This window comes from Pelodiscus sinensis, chromosome 9 (assembly GCF_052426305.1).
Source record: "Pelodiscus sinensis isolate ZL-2025 chromosome 9, ASM5242630v1, whole genome shotgun sequence".
Taxonomy (NCBI): Eukaryota; Metazoa; Chordata; order Testudines; family Trionychidae; genus Pelodiscus; species Pelodiscus sinensis.
This window is the reverse complement of record NC_143060.1, coordinates 52,817,526-52,831,127: the sequence shown is the minus strand read 5'-3', so window position 1 is coordinate 52,831,127 and position 13,602 is coordinate 52,817,526.

Below are 13,602 nucleotides of genomic sequence, written 5' to 3'. Positions count from 1 at the left end.
GATTTCATATGCCCAGGCTTTCGGAGACATGCAATGATAGAAACAAATAATTTTGATTTAGTACAAAGATAAAATACATTGCATTGTTAAGAACAAAGCACATTGCAAGTCAGACAGTGAAGCAGAAAATCTAAATACTATGAACAATTGTTTGTAGGCTATGATAATAAAATTCCTGATTGAGATTATGAAAAAATCCAAAATATTTTCTCTGGTCAAATTTACAGTAACATAATTACAGTAATAAATAAGCAGTAAATATATCCTTGAATAAAGTGCTGTTTCCCCTGCAATTTCTTAAGTTTAATATCAGATATTTCTTAAGAATCATATGTTCAGTGAAAACATAATGTTCATCATAATGTTCAGTGCAACATTATAAAAAACTGCACACCATTTAAAAACAATAAGTATATGCAATCTTATATAAAATAAGCTCTCTTTTTCCATAATACAGACTTTCTATAGTTATTTATTAATTAATTATTAATTCACACAATGCTCTTCTGCCCTTCATATGTAATTTGATTTATAGATTTAACTCCTTTGTATTCTTATGCATTTCTATGTAAGCCAGTAAATAGTTGTATGATTCATATGCTCATTAAGTACCTATTTTGTACTTGTTCTCCATTTTGAATTTGCTCCTGCAGGGATAGCCATGGCAGAAGTGATTCCATGCTCATTCAGTCCGGGAATAGACAAAATATCATGTTACTTATCTGGCCAATAACAGTCAAGTAACAGCTCAACTATCCTAATTTAGTATTAAATATTCAGATAAAATTGTTTATACCAAAGCCATAGACAGGATTTGTCTATCAGGCTTTGTCTACACTATGAGTTTTGCATCAAGAGACAAAGCAAAAGAAGTGCAGATTAGCATTTTCCCATGCTTCATTTGCATACTCTCTTTCATTCCGTTTTTGCGCTAGGGGTTTTTGCGCAAAAACAGGCAGTGTGGCCATGGCCATTTTGTGCAAAAAACCCTTTTTCTGCAAGATCCTTATGCCTTTCCGGGATGTATATTAATATGTATATACTTTCCAAATACGTAGATTAATACAAAATAGTAAGTCATTGAAGATTTACATGCATTGCATCACTGGACATTGACAATTCAAATTTTATAATTAACTATAGATTAATATTTTCAACATTCTATATAAAAATATTTTAAAAATAGATTGAGTGTAATATAGTATTATTTACAAAGGTTACATTTAAAAAGGTGCTACAAGAATGTTAAGAATGCAAAGACAAACATTCAAAATTTCCTGTGCAACCTTAATTTGATCCCTTTGTGCTTATACATTGTAATATAGTATTCATTTACATTATACATGCTATTTTCTGTTACTCTTCTGTTTTTCTTACTTCTGTTATTTCCTAACATTTCAGTCTTTTCAACCTTAACATACATTTTAAAAGCTTCACAGAGTAGCAAAATTAGTGTGTAACTGGAAAAACTTTAAAAAAAATGAATGGTCATGAAGCACTTTAAAGACAAACTAAACATGTAGAGGGTATCATGAACTTTCGTGGGTACAGGAGCTTTTTTTGCGGGGAGGAGGCGAGAAAAGAAAAAAAGAGAAAAAAATAGTGAATTGGATTGTTCAAGTTACAAGAGGCTGGTAAGAACAATTTGCACCTCAATGGGCGTTATAAAGGTGCAAATTGTTCTTATCAGCATCTTGTAACTTGAACAATCCAATTCACTATTTTTTTCTCTCCCCTACCCCCTTCCCTTATTTATTCTTGGATCTGGACTTCTAATACGCCAGTCATCTAAAGAAGTGGGTTGTACCCATGAAAGGTCATGATACAATTTACATGTTTTGTTAGTTTTAAAGTTTATACAAAAGTTCACAATTCTATATATTTTTTTAGTCTCTGTGGCTATTAGCCAGGATGGGCAGGAATGGTGTCCCTAGCCTCTGTTTGTCTGGAAATGGATGGCAGGCGATGAATCACATGATGATTACCTGCTATATTCACTCCCCCTGGGGCATCTGGCATTGGCCATCATCAGCAGACCGGATACTGGGCTAGATGGACCAGAATGGCCATTCTTATGTTCTTATGTTCTACGGGCATGCCTACACTAGGAAATTATTTCAAAATGACTTATTTTGAAATAATAACTCCCAAAATAATTATTTCAAAATAGTGCATCCACACGAAAAGGCAGCATTGAAATAGTGCAGAATTCTTTTGAAATAGCACATCCACACTGATTGGAACTAGAATGGAATTTAAAGTCCCCAGAAGCACTCCAGAGAGAACACCAGGAGAGTGGACACTTTCTGTGACTGCTTACTAAGGCTAGCTGAGACACATGCTTCAAAGGGCTCTTCTCTACCATCGCATCTCACATGCCATTCCTCCACTATCTACCCGCTCTCAGAACACCAAACTCACACCGAGTGCTCTGGTGGCCCTGGTGGACACCACAGCACTTCCAACATGGAGCTGGAGCTGCTGCAAAGCAGAGTCAGGTTCCTGGGCCTTCTGCTACACCTCATGGTGCAGTTCATCCATGCTGTCCACATGCTGCTTCAGGTTGAAGATGACCAGCCTGAACCGTAAACCACTTCACGCAGGCCCTGGCACTCCTGCTGTAGCAAATGATCCTCAATCCCCTGCACACCATGGAACACAGCTCTTGTTTATGGTTGTACACACTTGGCTTATATCCCACCTCCCCTCCACGGTTTCTGTCCCTGTCTCGTCACTCTACATTCCCCTCCCCACCTCTCCGTCCAGCCCTCTGTGTTCCTCACCTTTCTGCATTCAAGTCAGGTGGCTTCCTTCTTCCACTCTGTTGATGAGCAGGCACTAGCACAGTAGTGTTGAGAGCTTGAAAGAGAAAGGGTACGTCTAGACTACATGCCTCTGGCGACATGCCTCTGATCAGCTGTTTGTCGGCTCAGCGCGGCAGCCATGTAAATTTAAATGATTATTTAAATCGCCGCTTCATTTTACTGTGTTGGGTAGCCTAATCTACATGCCTCTGTCGCCAGAGGCATGTAGTCTAGACGTACCCAAAGTCTCCTTGTTCTCAGGTCTGGTAGCACTACATGCTACAATGTTACAGGGGAAGAAATACCTCAGCTCCTGGGCTAGAATATGCTCTGTGGCAGATGAAACACATGCAGCCCATCAACAAAGTACGAGCTATGTGAGGATGAATCACTCTCAGTGCAAATGGAATCTTCTAAGGATTTAACTGCCAAGAAGCTCTAACAAGTGTCTACTGAGCCTGTCTGAACTGAGTTTGGGGGATTTTTTACAGTCTTATTGCTTGGCGAAATATGGGCAGATTTTCATAAGGATCGCCACAGACATATCCTTGGCATCAGGGTGATGCCAATGCAAAAATTCCAGTTGCAGGCTTTTGTGGTTCAGAATAAAGTAATTGTAACAATTGTTAATTTAGCCCAAACAATGTATTTTCTCTTAAGTTTGTTCTAAGAAATGGTGGAACTGTTATAGCTGAAGCAGGCAGACAAGATTCTGGTTGGTTTGTATTGTATACCTTTTTGTGAATGACTGACTAGTGGTGTTCGTCTGTCAAGAAATCTGAAGCTTACAGAATCTTTTTGTGCTTGTGCTAGCTTTAAAACCGAACTATTATTCTATATGTCATACAGATTTTCCTTCTCAGGTGAATTATGATTCCCCTGTTGCAACTGCCCAACCTTGCAGAGTAATATCAGAAGGCAGATTTCATTTTTATGTGCCACTGAAGGTTATCTAACTCACTTCCTAAGGTCCAAAATTGAACCTCCTGGAAATCTTGAGCATAGCAGAAGTACAAGGGCATTGGCAAAATGCTGTCCCTGTTAGGAACAAAAACATTTTTCATATGCCTTTAAAATGTGCTATGATTGATGCAAAGACAAGTAAAATTAACATGGGACAGGAGTGAATTATATATAGTCATAGCCTTTTGGGCAATTACAGTCAGACCAAGTAAAACCACAATATTTGTCTATGGTTAAAAATTAAGGTTTGTGTTAAAGAAATCAAAGGAGAAAGAACAACGCTCATTAACAAAAAAGATCATTTAGGATTAGGCACCAGAGGTGATAATATTAATAGTGATAAATACCTTCAAAGAGCTGTGTTACTAAAGTTGAGAAGGGACTTTTGATGTAACAGAACTACTATTTTATAAACATACAACTTAACAAACAAAATTCCTTTACACAGCTGCTTCATTCTCATCCTTTGCAGGAATCTGTGGACCTAGACTTCTGCTTACCAGTCTGAAAAGCTGCCAACAAAATCCTTGTGCTCATTTCCTCAGAGGATTAGAGGGTCTTCTGTCACTCAACAGCAATATTTCCAGCTGATTAAGTTGTGATATTGGCTAGTGCTACAGGGATTGTATTCTGTCTAGGTTTTATACCATGTTCATAACCATAGAAATTGATTACTATAGGATCTGGACCATCATCTAGGTCCCCTTAAGAGATATAGTAGTAAAAGCTGAGAAAAATGAGAGCACAAGTATGAACTGAAGAAACTTTAGGGTGAAACTGTGCCTGATGTGGTAATACAGAGTCACGGAAACCAGACATTAAAAAAAGGCTATTATACGGTGTTTGACTATCACCTTTACATTTGAGGGATGTTCTGTCAGATGACTGTATTGATCTAGATTGATACTACTTTTGCATGTTGGATAGAAAACGAATTGAACTGTGATATGACCGAAATCTCTCTGCTAAAATGATTGTGGTTTTTTTCCTGCCTTTTTGTTGGGAGGCCAATCTTCACATGAAAATCATTCGTAGGATCATGAAAGTTGAGTTTAGCCATTGAGTTTTTAAATACATGTGTAATTCAGTATTCTATGTAGCCACAGTTGACATTTTATTTCATGATGTGTAGGTTCCAGTATGAAGTGCCCATTTTCAGATACAGCAGCTACTGTTGTGAACCTGTATATCCAGTCTCTATTGTCAGTTGCAGTTTATCCATCAGATGCAGTGACCTTCTGAAACCCTTACTTACAATTGACAGTGTGAGTGCAACAGTCCACTCACCAAGAGAGGAATCAGCACATAACCCTCTGAACTGATGTTAATATCGCTGCACCAGTCGATTGTCACTATAGGAGCCTCCATAGAATCATAGAAGATTAGGGTTGGAAGAGATGTTTGGAGGTGAAGGGTATGCATGGAGAGGCATGCTGTGGCTCACCACCCTAGCAACAGCCTGGGGGAGGCCAAGGGGAGGGGGGGTGAGCTCGGCATGTGGAGTGGAGAGGTGCATGCATGTGACAAACAAAGCCATATATGGAAAGGTTGAATCTGATTGGTTTAGAAGTTTGTGTTATGTAACCTGTAACCATGTGCTATAAAACAGCAAGGGGAGGGGCTCCTTGCTCGAGGGGCTCTGGCTGATTTTAGTACCAGGGGCTCTCCCTTTGTGCACATTGAATAAAGTATTGAATTGAATTGAATCGAATCGAATCGAATTGAATCAAATTGAATTGAAGACCCTTGATTCTGCCCAGCACCTGACTCTCTGGGAACCACAAAATCCCAACAGTTTCTTGGCGCAGCGAGCAGGGTGAGAAATATCCTTCAGGATCAAGACCTACAATCAAGTTAGAGGGTGATTTTGTTCATTTTTCATTTGGTTGTGTGTCCCTGACCTGACTGGTGACTCTCACATCTTTTGTAGTAAGTGAAACTGGGTGTTGGAGAATTTAAGGGGTTTATTGCAGTTTTGTAACATTTTGGTTGCAGTCTTAAGACACTGTACTTAGTGTGGGAGCGGGTTAAGCTGTAAGTTCCTCTGACTAAGTGTTGTTGAAGTGGGAAATCAAAGAGGCCATAAGGACCAACAGTTAATGTAGGAGCAGGTATAGCCATAAGTACCTCTAGTTAATGTGTTGGCTGGCCCAGATCTCCTAATTGGAAATTGTTATTAGTTTGTAAACAGTATTGTATTTAAAGATTTTGAGATTGGAGGCTATTTAGGTTTAAAAAAAAGGGAAAGATGAAGGGATTTAGTGATCCACAATATGAAGAGTGTTTAATTAGCGCTTTTATAACTATTGTAGCAGTAAGTTTATTAGTTTTCTTGTTGAGATATCTTGGCTGTATGACTGAAAGAAAGAAGGATGACCAACCCCCATTACAAGTGGTCAACACTGATTTTGTGCATAAACCACAATATTTATCAAAGGACAAATTGGCTGGCATATGTTTAATTGTTGATTATGAACAGCTGGTTAGAAAGTGTGATATGCTAAAAGGAAGGGTAGGAGAGTTAGAAGCAGAGGTAGAAAAACTGCAAACAGAAGCAAAAAACTATAAAGAAACAGCCTTGCAGGAAGAGAGATCTTGTCCCTCAGCACCTTTGGACCCTACATGTGGAATGTGGGGATATCAGTCTGGTTTTATGGCTCCAGTGAGAGTGCACACTGTCCCTAATCCTAATCAAGGGGAAGGGGACCCTGCTACTGTTAGTCGCCTAGAGCACACTCCTATGAGTCCATCTGACTTGCGGAGCATGTTAAAAGAATTGCCATCTTTGCAGCTTAATAACCCAAACCTACCCTTCTGGGAAAAGGTGCAGGAGTGGATGGTCGTGGGAGGCCTGCATGCTTTTGATGTTTTCACCATGGTAAAAGCAAAATGTCCTGTGCACCCTGACAGTCAATTTTGGTTTGCATTTACTGTTAAAGGGAAGCAATATACTTTTACTCGCTTAAGCCAGGGTTTTCATAACTCACCTACTTTGTTTCATAGAGCATTAGCTGATGTGCTGGCAAAGCTGCCAGACATGGCTTCTTGTGTTGTACAGTATGTTGATGATCTTCTTATCTCCTCACCAGATCGCCAAACGCACATGAAAGACTTAGAAGTGATCCTGCAGCACTTGGCAGACAGTGGGGTAAAATGTAATGCTAGAAAGGCTCAGATTGCAAAGGGGGAAGTATCATATCTGGGGTACCTAATATCCAAAGGGTACAAGTGTTTAACTGTTGACCGCACTGAGGCTATTAATGCATGCCCACGACCAACTACGGTCAGGGGAGTTAGGAAAGTGTTGGGGCTATTCAATTTCTGCCGAACTCAAATCCCCAATTATTCAAGGATTGTCCAGCCTCTTAATAATCTCCTTAAGGGTGCTGGTGGACCACATGAGGCAATTGAATGGACACTTGACTGTGAACAGGCATTTACCACATTGAAAAAAAGGCTAAGTACTGCCCCAGGGTTGGGACTTCCTAATCCATTAATGCCTTTTACATTGTACACGTATGTCAGTGAGGGACATATGGCAGCAGTGTTAATGCAAAAACGTGGGGACAAACAGCGCCCAGTAGCATACTACTCTTCTAAACTAGATGCTGTCACTCAAGCAATGCCACCATGCCTTCAGGCAGTGGAAGGAGCTTCTATGGCCCTAAATCAGGCCACACCACTTATTGGTTCACAGGATGTAAATATTGTTGTACCTCACGCTGTCCTTGCTATTTTATCAGGGAAGAAATCTTCAGCAGTCCATATGGCAAGATGGACTCGATGGGAAACAAGCTTGCTAATGCCTTCGGTACATCTGCAAAGAGCGTCATCGTTAAACCCTGCTACCCTCATGCCTACCCCAGATGAGGGACACCCACATCATTGTTGCCTTGAGGAAGAGCCCATGGACGTTCCATTGGTAAAAGAAACTGAAATACCTGGTGCCCCTTGCCTATATGTGGATGGCAAGCGACACACAGGATGGGCCGTTTGTACTCAAGATGGACAGCTGGTGGCACATGGCAGTTTGCCTGGGGCATCTGCACAAGTAGCAGAACTGCAGGCATTAGTTGCAGCATGTGAAGCTGTGAAAGGTCATGCTGTAAACATATATACTGATTCTAGATATGCATTTGGGGTTGTACATGATTATATTAACTTGTGGGTAAATTGGGGATTCCTGACGAGTACAGGATCCCCAATACAAAATGGGGGAATAGTGGAGAAACTTCATGCAGCCATGCAGAAACCTACTGAATTAGCAGTGATAAAAGTGAGGGCCCACACAAAAGGGACAGACCCTCATAGTAAGGGGAACCGAAGGGCAGACGAACTAGCTAAATGAGCAGCAGTGGAAGGTAAAGAGATGCAATTGATTGCTGCAACACAGCCTCTCATAAAAACCCCAAACTTTTTTGAAGTACAGGACATCCAACACTCTGCACCAAGGGCAGAAAAGTGGTTATGGATGGATAATAGGGGAAAACTGTGTGATGATAACACTTGGAGAGGCCCAGGAAACACATTAGTGTTACCCAATGTGCTGATGGGAACTATGATACAAATATATCACATGTTGGGACATGATGGAGCACGGAGGGTGATCCACCGGATGTCAGACACCTGGTGGCATCCTAAGCTTAATGCAAATGTGCATGATTATGTGAGGAGGTGTGTAACATGTGCTCAATGTAATTCTGCTCCCACAGTGAAAATGAAAATGCAACATCAGCCAAGACCAACACAGCCCTTCACACAGTTACAAATAGATTTCATTGGACCTCTGCCAAGGTGCAGAGGGAAAGAATATGTTCTGGTGATCGTGGATCACTTTACTAAGTGGGTAGAAGCTTTCCAAGTGGCCAAGGCCACTGCGTCTGATGTAGCTAAAATATTGATGACCGAAATAATTCCCCGATGGGGATTTCCATGCTTCATTGATAGTGACCAAGGTACCCACTTTACAGGGAAGGTGATGAAAACAGTATGCATGTCACTGGGGATCAAACAGAAATTCCACGGTCCCTACCATCCCCAGAGTTCGGGATTAGTAGAAAGAGCTAACCGAACCATTAAAAACAAACTAACCAAACAGATGTTTTCTGCTACAGGGAAAGACTGGGTCACCAATTTACCAGTGGTTCTCATGTCTATGAGATCCAGTCCTACTAATCCACATTCCTTATCTCCTTTTGAAATGCTGACAGGGCGGGCGATGAGGACGCCAGGAAATCTGTGCATTGGAGCGGGGGAATTGTATGTCATGGGTGACCAGCTTGCTGAATATTGCAAATTGTTATCTCAGTGTGTCTCACAGGACCCCCAAACTGAACCAGACCCAAAGGCTAGTGAAGAAGACACATGTGAGGTGCAGTCCGGTGATCAGGCACTGGTGAAAGCCTATAGAAAACGAACCTTTGAACCAGCCTGGACTGGACCTCACATGGTTCTCCTGGTAACTCCTTCAGTGGCCTGGGTCACTGGAATTCCAGTTTGGGTGCACCTGTCACGAGTAAAAGTATACAAGGGTGACACTCAACATAGGGCACAATAATCTCTGTTTACCCTATGGACTCCTTGAGGTCCATTCTCAGTATTGTTAAGTGTTTTATTGATGTAGTCACCTGGGGAGGAGCCACTGGATCAGTTGTAAATGCCATTACTCAAGGTATCAAATCTCATAATAGGGACTGGGTTGAAAATTTGTTAGTAGCAGGGATGACAGTTTATTGTGGTGAGAATAGGGCTCATGTCTAATTAATTAGATATCACCTTAACTCAACAACATAGTTGGTTAGGACCTCACTGTTGTACTCAGCCATCTATTAAAAACTACTAAAATGTCTGAGCAAGCATTGGTCTGGAATGGTGTTATCATACTGGCATGGTGCTAACATGAAAGTTGCAGCCCTGATAGGAGACTTGCTCGTGTCACAGGTGCCCTGTTGGGTGAGAGCCGCAGTTCTCAAAGACTGAATGTCTTCACCTTGGATGATGGCAGGGGAGTGGTCTCTATTGATAATTGGCATTTTGGAATGATTATTCCATCTTTGGAGAGGTGTTAATTCCTGTGGGTTGGTCTCCTGGATTGGAGGCTCAGCCCTTCCACCCACTCCCATTCTCATGTCATAGACACCTGTGTAGCTGAGTATGTAATAATGGCTGGAGATAACTATATAGCTTTCCCATGGGACCAATGTTCCATCCTGGGAGGATGGGTTTTGCATATAAGAAACATGGAGTCAGGACAAGCCCTATCTCAAATGTTGGGACCTGACTTAATGGTGCATGTAATGTTTAATTTAATGGATGATATAACAGTGAAGAAAGACTCCACTACCTGGTGTGGATTTGGGTATTTAGCTTTGGAAAGTAAGCCTGGCTTGAACATCTTGTACTTCCTATTGTGGAAGATATTATGAAAGAAGTGGTAAGGCAATTACAGTGATTCCATGGATAGAAGAGTTTGCTATTATGGGAACAGAGATTCCCTGGGGATGGATTTCAGTTGTGTTTTCGCAATGGATATGGGGACTTACTTTTAGTGTAGATACCATTATGTATTAAAGGTTGAATGTATTGTTTAATTCTGTTACCAAAACTGCAATTAATTAAGTGTTGATAAGGTTAATTATAGCTCCTAATACATACAAGGAAGTGGTGTTAGTGGGGTCTAAGAATTGTTCTTAGTCCCAAAACCAAATGGGAGAGCTGAAGGGTATGCATGGAGAGGCATGCTGTGGCTCACCACCCTAGCAACAGCCTGGGGGAGGCCAAGGGGTGGGGGGGTGAGCTCGGCATGTGGAGTGGAGAGGTGCATGCATGTGACAAACAAAGCCATATATGGAAAGGTTGAATCTGATTGGTTTAGAAGTTTGTGTTATGTAACCTGTAACCATGTGCTATAAAACAGCAAGGGGAGGGGCTCCTTGCTCGAGGGGCTCTGGCTGATTTTAGTACCAGGGGCTCTCCCTTTGTGCACATTGAATAAAGTATTGAATTGAATCGAATCGAATCAAATCGAATCGAATTGAATTGAATTGAAAACCCTTGATTCTGCCCAGCACCTGACTCTCTGGGAACCACAAAATCCCAACAGAGGTCATCTAGTCCAATCCTCTGCCCCAACTAAATCATTCCAGCCAGGACTTTGTCAAGTCTGACCTTAAAAACCTCTAAGGATGGAAATTCCACCTCCTTCCTAGGCAGCCCATTTCAATGCCTCACCACCCTCTTGATTCATTATTTTTTCCCTAATATCCAACCTAGACCTCCCTCACTGCAACTTGAGACAATTGTTCTTGTACTGTCATTAGCCATCACTGAAAACAGCCTGACTCCATCGTCTTTGGAACCCCCTTTAAGGTAGCTGGAGCAGTCTAACACTTGAGCAAATTCCCCTGCCAACATAACCTCTCTTCATGGACTAACTTTGCTTGTCTCTTCTCGGTGAATAATCTCATAACACAATGTATTGTTGATCTTTTTTCTACAAATTATTCTTCTATTTCTTCCATGTGACAGTCCAACATGTTATCAAGTGTCTCAGCTTATACTTGGCACCTCTCCTCGCTAAGATGACTGAGTGATAACAATTCCAGATATTCCCTGCTGTAATAAATGCATGAGTTAGCCAGCTGCAGAATCAGGGCAGGAATGGAAGCTTTCTTATTAAAACCAAACTGTGTTATTCATTGGAATCTCAGGAAGAGTTAACTAACCTGTTGTCAGCATGCCACTTCCCTAATAGCATTTCTAAACCCTAAGCTTTTAAAAGTTTACTTTAAAAAGATCCTCAGAAGCCATTTCACTGTAGTCATTGCTGAAACAATAAACAAAGCACAAGAAATGCTGCAAAAGAGGGAATCCCTGGTTCTTTCTGTTAATCTAACAGTAATTTTTCTACAGCTGAAGATTCATGAAGCTAAAATGTCTTCTTCGTTATGTTTTTTGTTCAAGTATTATTTCTGTGGTCTTCTCTTCCTCCTCTGCTGCACGACTGTCAATGCTCACAGAAGTGAGGAACTGGTATCACTGGCCAAGAACAGTGTGAGTGAGAGCTATGCAGACTCCATTGTGCTGCTCTGTCACTGGACTTTGGTAGTTCATTGCACTGTCCCCTTATCCTAGCTCTAGGCATCTGGTGCAAAAACTGCCAATCAATTATGCTAAAGTGTAAGATGCTTGTGCATAAATGAGAAGAGAGAATGATGTTTTTTCATTAGTGACCCTCAGGTAATATATGAATTTGTGTCTCAAAATTCTGGTGACTATAACAAACTTTTGTTACCCAGGAACTTTTTTTAATTCTGTAATTTGTGCCATTTTACTGTGATAGACTCAGCTCAGACTCTCTCACGGGCAGTGCCTGCCCAAACATGCAGGATTTAAAGACTCTTCAACTGAGCATGAGACGATTAAAATTAAGTCTGCAATCCCAGTCTCTGCCAAAAGCCCGGAAGATGTGTAGCTCATGAGCCATCTACCTCACACCCAAGAGCGTAGGGTCAAAGAACAAAGGATAGGAAAAAATAAATTATGTGAAGGAGAAGTGCGGAAGGGGCACAGAAGAGGAAACTGGCTTGAGGAAACAAGAGCTCCATAAGAATATGAAGGAGTATGTGTGGAGGCCGTCTGTGGAAATGAATGGACAGGGAAAAGAGAAAATGGATACAAGAAGAAAGTGAGAAAAGAATGAGAAGAGATGACAATAGGAAAGCCTCTTCACATTGTGAATGGAGGGACAGTGTAAGGATTAAGAGGCTATGAAAAACTGGTGTCAGGAAAAGAATCAGTTACAGCTGGAAGGAGTCAGCTTGACTCCAAAGGTTCAGAAAAGATTGACTAGGAATGAACTTCTTATACATTATCTGAATTGAACTCCTCTTCCCCACGCCCTGCCTTCTGAGGCTCAACACTGGAATACCATTTTTGTGGTATGCTTGTAAAAATGACATTGATCTATCAATTGCCTTCATTTGCTTGTTTGCCATATGGTTGGACAAGTTATTTAGAATAGCTTGTTTCTTTATGAATGGGTTATACGTAATTGGTTTGCATGTGAATCTCATTGGTATGGGGAAATGTGTTTGTATATGATGATTTTCATACACAACATATTCATTCAGTCAATAACCATGGCAGCACACAGCCATTTCCAGACGATTGATGTTCACTGGAGAGAGCTGATATGTTGTGAGGATGTCAAAGATCATTAACTCCATCTGGACCACGAAATACTCTGTGCAGAGGTCATTTGTGTAATTAGAATCACCTTTACAAAATAGAGTGATGAGAAGGTAAGTAAGAAAGGCACATTTTTATGTCTTTTCATGGATTTAAATAATAATATTCTGATTATACTCACTAAACAATGAGGTAAAATTCATATTCAGCATTTTGTTTTAAACACTCAAATTATGCTTATTTCTCAGTTTTTAAAGCTTCCATTAATGTGTATGAAGTGACATTTTCATCAAAATTCTGAATTAATTTTTTTCCACAGAAGTCCAAGGAGATTTCGAGGCAGCTTTTTCCTATACATTTTGAGTTGATTTTGATATAAATCCAATAATTGAAGTACTATAGCATTTCTACTGTTTAGTCCTAACTAATGTACAGAGGGCAGTCATTAGAATGCCTTCCCAATCAGAATAGAGAGGGTCTGGCATTGTGCAAATGTGTTGAGTGGGGCAGCAGTCCACTGGTCTTTTTTTTCCTCTCTACCCAAAAAGATACTACTACATTTATAGTGTGGAAGATGAGCGCACTCCAGGGAAGACAGATTTTATGGCACCACTTGCTGAATTGCTGAATTTGGCGAGGGGTAAAT